The sequence below is a fragment of the Lucilia cuprina genome, chromosome 6, assembly GCF_022045245.1.
Source record: "Lucilia cuprina isolate Lc7/37 chromosome 6, ASM2204524v1, whole genome shotgun sequence".
Classification (NCBI taxonomy): Eukaryota; Metazoa; Arthropoda; class Insecta; order Diptera; family Calliphoridae; genus Lucilia; species Lucilia cuprina.
Window position 1 is genome coordinate 52,406,566 of NC_060954.1, and position 6,815 is coordinate 52,413,380.

Here is a 6,815-nt window from a genome sequence, read left to right on the forward strand (position 1 = left end):
ATAGACTAGACTATAGACTAGACTATAGACTAGACTATAGACTAGACTATAGACTAGACTATAGACTAGACTATAGGCTAGACTATAGACTAGACTATAGACTAGATTGGACTATATACTAGACTACAATATAGATTCTTTGTGCCGATCACTGATTTACATTAACATCTTTGCTACCACTTCTATTTTTAACCGACCAGTATGTCAGTCAGTTGCCATTAAGTAAGGAAATGCATTTTTCAAGTGGATTTCATTTTTCTTTTTATTTTTTTGATTTCTATAAAAAAAAGTGAAGAAAAAATCTTTTATAAAAGGGATGCTTTAAGACATGATGGAAAGAGTAAGAGGACATTTTGTCAAATGCAAATACACATGTACATGTTGGTGCAAAAAGAAGAAATGTCATTGTAAGCCTGAATGTTCATTTATGTTTAAACAAACAAATGAAGTGTCCTTGCTGTTGTCGCTGTTAGTTCCTTTAAGCTTTTTTTCTAGATATTCTTGTATATATGTATATATGTGTGTTCTTTTGCATATTGGGCGTTATGCATATTTTAAGTGTTTTAATGGATTTCTTGGTTTAATGTTTTTTTTTGCAGCTAAATGTCTGTCTGTGTAAGATTTTGTTTTACTGAAATATTTTGCTTTAGGCATATTTTAGTAGAAGAACATACGCAATGAAAACTCTTAAGTTTGGCTGATGATGCTCTTTTTTAGTAATGATGAACTCTATGCAAAGTTCAAGATTAGCAAATGCGTCTTTGCAAGCGATTACATTCGATAAGAATATATATTCAAATCTTTTTTAAAGAGAAACTGAAATTAAGAGCTGATCAGCATATAAATAATTTAGGGTGTTTTGTGTTTTTCGTCCTTAGACTCCCACACTATTCTTAACAAAAACATTTTAATATTTTACAAAAGAAATGACATTAATTGTCGACATTCTTTTCTTAATTATATCACAGTATGAAAATATCATATAAATATTAATTAAATTAATTAATAACAACTGTTATTACATAAATTGACACATACATGTATACATTTAGGTCTTAGGTTGAGAGTATTTAATATTCAACCCCATATTTTTATTACTGCTCCATCAAATCTGCTTTAACACAAAACAAATTAAAGTTTTGTATAAAATTATTTCAAAAACTTTATGACATCAAGCTGTTTTTATAATTTACAAAACTATAGTTAAGGCAGAGTACTGTAAGTTCGAGCTGATGTTTGTAACAACCACCAGGAACAATCCAACTGTCTACCCAGAGTTTCACAATCGTCCTAGAATCATATTTCTGTAGCAAGACATACATATAGCGTCAGTCGTAATTGAATCTTTATATATTGGTCCTTGTATGTCTTATTGTATAGCTCAGTTCTGATGGGCCGTTTTTCAAAATCCTGTGCTGATATCTGAAGTTACTACACCTAACTGTCGGTTAGGTGTAGTTGCTACTTCTTTAAATTTATAGTATATTTCTTTTAAAACAAAAAACAATATAATCCTTAAATTTACTAATACTCCAACAACTACGGCAACAAACAAACAAACAAATCAAATAAAAGTATATTAGTAAAGTGTGATGTGTCAGGAAGTAAAACTCTATTAAAAACTTATGACAAAACAAAAAAAGAGCAAAAGTCAGTAATAATGAACTGAGAACCATTTAAAAATAATTACAAAAATAAATTTTGCTACATATTTATACACTTCCAGTTCCCAATAAGAAGAAATAAAGAAAATATAAATTGCAATAAAAAAAGGATATTAATGCCAATAGGCATCCTTTATTTTTATGATTATTTTTATTTTCGGTTCCCAAAGAAATTAAGTTTATAAGGTGAAATTGAAATATGTATTTATAGTAACGTAAAATATTCTAAATCTGTTTTTAAAGTGAAATAGGAAGTAAAATATAATAAAAGGATTTTTTATGAGCTACATGTATACTTAGAAATAACAATTAAGTGTGTTAAGTTTTTTAATTAAAAATTTAAATTTATTAATTGAAGTTTTTAGGTTTAAATAGGGCTATACCTACTATGAAGTTAAGTCTATAGTCTAGTCTAGTGTGTAGCTGATAGTGTAGTCTATAGTCTAGTCTATATGCTAGTTTACAGTCTAGCTTTTAGTCTAGAGTCTAGTCTATAGTTTTGTATATATTGTAGTCTATACTATAGTCTAGTCTACAATCTAGTCTATAGTTTAGTATATAGTGTAGACTTTACTTTAGCCTATAGTCTAGTGTGTAGTCTAGTATATAGTCTAGTCTATAGTCTAGTCTATAGTCTATTCTGTAGTCTATTCTGTAGTCTAGTCTATAGTCTAGTCTATAGTCTAGTCTATAGTCTAGTCTATAGTCTAGTCTATAGTCTAGTCTATAGTCTAGTCTATAGTCTAGTCTATAGTCTAGTCTATAGTCTAGTCTATAGTCTAGTCTATAGTCTAGTCTATAGTCTAGTCTATAGTCTAGTCTATAGTCTAGTCTATAGTCTAGTCTATAGTCTAGTCTATAGTCTAGCCTATAGTCTAGTCTATATTCTAGTTCATTCAAGTCTATAATCTAGTCTTTAAACTAGTCTTATTTCGCAATTTTTTTCCTCTGTCCCCTATTCTGCTCTCGATCTCTGGTACTTATATGTGCCGACTATTGCTCTAGCTATTGCTATGGAACGAAGACCAATAACATGCAACAGCAAATGTTGGGAAACTAAGTAAGAAAAAAATGCATAAATAATATTTCTACTTAACTTGACTTTACTTTAAACTGTTATTGATATTGAAAATATAATCATGCACACACACACTTACAAATTTTCACATACAAGAACACATGTGTTCACTGCATTCCTTTTCACCCCCAAAACATATTATGAAAGTAAGATATTCAATATTTGAAAGGGGTTACAGCTGGGTGTTGATAAAAGTTATAACTGCATTAGTTAAAACAAACTTTCTAAAAAAGGGGTAGTTGCAGAATTACATATATACTTACACATTTTCATACATTTTAACTTGACAAAAATATGTATATTTATAAAAAAAAAAAAACTTCAAATAAAGCAAAAAGTAATTTTTTTCTGTAAATATTTATCCTAAAATGACTTTGTCATGAAATTGATAATTATTGCGTTTTTTGAAAAAGATTGCATAATTTATGAAAAAATGTTGTGGAAGGAAAAACTTTTCTTAATATTGAAATTATTAATTTGAGATAATAAGTGCAGAAATTTCGATTTTCATTAAGATTTAATTTGCTGCTGAAAAGAAGGTATTGCTTCTAGGTTCCAACAGGGTTCTGTAATAATATATAGCACGCCTTACCAATAATATATCCTTCAAAATTATGTAATTAAGATAAAGTTCGGAGAAAAATTGTTTTATTTTAGAATTTAAATTATTTTTTACAATTCTGCAGAGATCGCTAACAGATCTATTGTGAAAGTGAACAATTTAATAACTTTTACAAAAAATTATTAAAATATTTGAAATTCGATAAATTTACGCAGCAAAAACATGGTAATGACTTGGAATTGTAACCACTATACCATTAACAACTACCATACCAATGACTACTTCATATTGTTCTTATTATATGGAAGTATTTTAATAAAGTCTTATTAATAATATGTTATATAACTACATAAAAGCTGTATAATTTTTTCACATGATGTGCATTAACTGATTTTTGTTATTACTAGTAAGCGTTTGTGGATAGTATTTAAATTACATCACCGTCTTAAAATAATCACTTAAAATGCTATTAAGTAAGAAATTTTTAACATTATTACCATTACATGGTAATAAAGGTTTTTGCTGGGTATATGAAAGTCTTTTTTAGGATGGCTTTTAGCCCCCAGTTCTAAAAAGCGTAATTTATAGGTAGTTAGTTACGTAGGCAGTTAGTTAGTTAGTTAGTTAGTTAGTTAGTTAGTTAGTTAGTTAGTTAGTTACTTAGCTAGCTAGGTAGTTAGCTACTTAGCTAGTAAGTTAGTTCGTTTGTTTGTTAGTTAGCTGCTTTGCTAGTTAGTAAGTAAGTTAGTTAGTTAGTTAGTTAGTTAGTAAGCTAGTTAGTTATTTAGTTAGTAAGCTAGTTAGTTAGTTAGTTAGTTAGTTAGTTAGTTAGTTAGTTAGTTAGTTAGTTAGTTAGTTAGTTAGTTAGTTAGTTAGTTAGTTAGTTAGTTAGTTAGTTAGTTAGTTAGTTAGTTAGCTAGTAAGTTAGTTCGTTTGTTTGTTTGTTAGTTAGCTGGTTAGTAAGTTAGCTAGTTAGTTAGTAAGTTAGTTAGTTAGTTAGTTAGTTAGTTAGTTATTTAGTTAGTTAGTTAGTAAGTTAGTTAGTTAGTTAGTTAGTTAGTTAGTTAGTTAGTTAGTTAGTTAGTTAGTTAGTTAGTTAGTTAGTTAGTTAGTTAGTTATTTAGTTAGTTATTTAGTTAGTTAGTTAGTTAGTTAGTTAGTTAGTTAGTTAGTTAGTTAGTTAGTTAGTTCGTTAGATAGTTAGTTAGTTAGTTAGTTAGTTAGTTAGTTAGTTAGTTAGTTAGTTAGTTAGTTAGTTAGTTAGTTAGTTAGTTAGTTAATGTATTCACATATATCTACTTCTTTCTTAAATTATCTTTTCATCCCCTCAACTTTCATAGAAAACATATCACTTAGCATTAAATACTTCTTAATAGTTTTATTAGTCCATGTCTGCACTTGTGCAACATGTTGAAAACAAAAAAAAAAAGAAATCCTTAACACGAGATCTCGTGTTTTTTTTTTTTATAAAAAAAGAATATATTCCGAAATTCTGTACGCTGAGCTCATTACTTGAATTTATTTTGCACTTAACAAAATGTTTTATTGCCAAGTTGGGTTTCTCACACACACCAACATCATACTACTAAAACTTATAGAACAAACACAACTACAACCAGATATTTGGAGGTAAAACAAAAGAACGTAGAATGAAGAATTTTTTCAACATAATTTATTTTTATTTTTGGTAGAGGCAAATACCAGGATTTTATTGTTAATCCTTTAAGTGCCTACAGGATTTTATCGACATAATATCCATGTTTATATATAGAAAATTTTTTAGGAACAGAGTTGTTGGTTTGACATCTATAAAACGGTTTGCCAGAGACAGAATCTATTCCCTAGTTAATGTTGCAACAAGAGGGTTAAACGCCAAACGCACTCCTTTCCCCTAAAAACTCATGTTGCACAGTTGCAACATAAATGTTTATTGCTGTAAATAAGAAAAGTGTTGCATATTTAAATAAATGTTTACGATTATATTTGAATTGTTGGAGCAATGCAAATAAACATGTTAATTATTTTTTGCTTTACATTTTCTTGAACATTTATTTTATTTTTTATTTCACTCTAGAACTTTAAAGAATCAAAACTGTTTATAAAGAAGAAATGAAAGAAATACTGTAAAAACAAACAACTGCTATTATTTATAATATAAAATTGTTTTATTTTTTTTCTTGCAAGCATTTTTGTATTTAGTTCATTTACATGCCAAAGACACAATGTATCATATAAATAAAGCAGCTTAAGTTGTTAAAACAGCAGCAGCCGCAGCAGCAACAAGAACAAAACCAGCATATAAACTGCAGTAGAAAAACTAAAATCCTTAATATCCTTTTTAGGCATCGTGTTATCGTGTTTGCTATTGTTTGTTCTGCTGCTTGTATGAGTATTTGTGGGTGTTTGTGCATTAAGCCAATCTTAAATGGGTTCTCAGCTGTTGTAGCCTGAAATAATAATAATTTTTATATTTTTTAAAACCAAAGCCGTTTTAACCGATTATTTTATTTTAGTTTTTCTTTCTTCCTCACTCTCTTTCTTTCCCTCTTCGACTTGTTCATCTTAGCGACTATGAAGGCTCTGTAAAGAACATTTTAGAAATTGTTCATATAAAAATAAACATTTATATTGTGCAGCATATTATTTGTTGCATACTATTTCTTAAATATGTTTTTTACACTTACACTTCTTCGTTTTTTTAGTCATCACTACTAGTCGCAAATTGTATGTTTGACTTTCAAGAGGTTTTGTAATACAAGAAAATTAAGGTTGCTTAACTAATTATATAGGTTTTAATTAAATACCTTAATAATATATATACTAAAGTTCAGTCTAAAACATAGTCCATAACCAAGTATATTAACTAAAATCTAGTTTTCACTATAGTCCAGACTACAGACTAGACCAATCTAGACTGATCTTGACTAGAACAAAGACCACACTTTGGAATTCACTATAGACTAGAATATTGACTAAACTTTACACTAGACAACACACTAGGCTATATACTAGACTATAGAATAGGCATTATTTTAGACTATAGACTTGACTATAAATTAGGCTCCAGACCATACTAAAGACCAGACTACAGAATAGACTATAGGCTAACTTATAGACTAGAGTATAGACTAGACTATAGACTAGACTATAGACTAGACTATTGACTAAACTATAGGCTAAACTGTAGACTAGACTATAGACTAGACTATAGACTAGGCTATAGACAAGACTATAGACTAGACTATAGAATAAACTATAGACTACACTATAGACTAGACTCTAAACTAGACTATAGACTAGAGTATAGACTAGACTATAGAGTAGACTATAGACTAGACAATAGACTAGACTATAGACTAGACAAAAGACTAGACTATAGACTAGACTATAGACTAGACTATATACTAGACTATAGACTAGACTGTAGACTAGACTATAGACTAGACTGTAGACTAGACTATAGACTAGACTATAGACTAGACTATAGACTAGACTGTAGACTAGACTATAG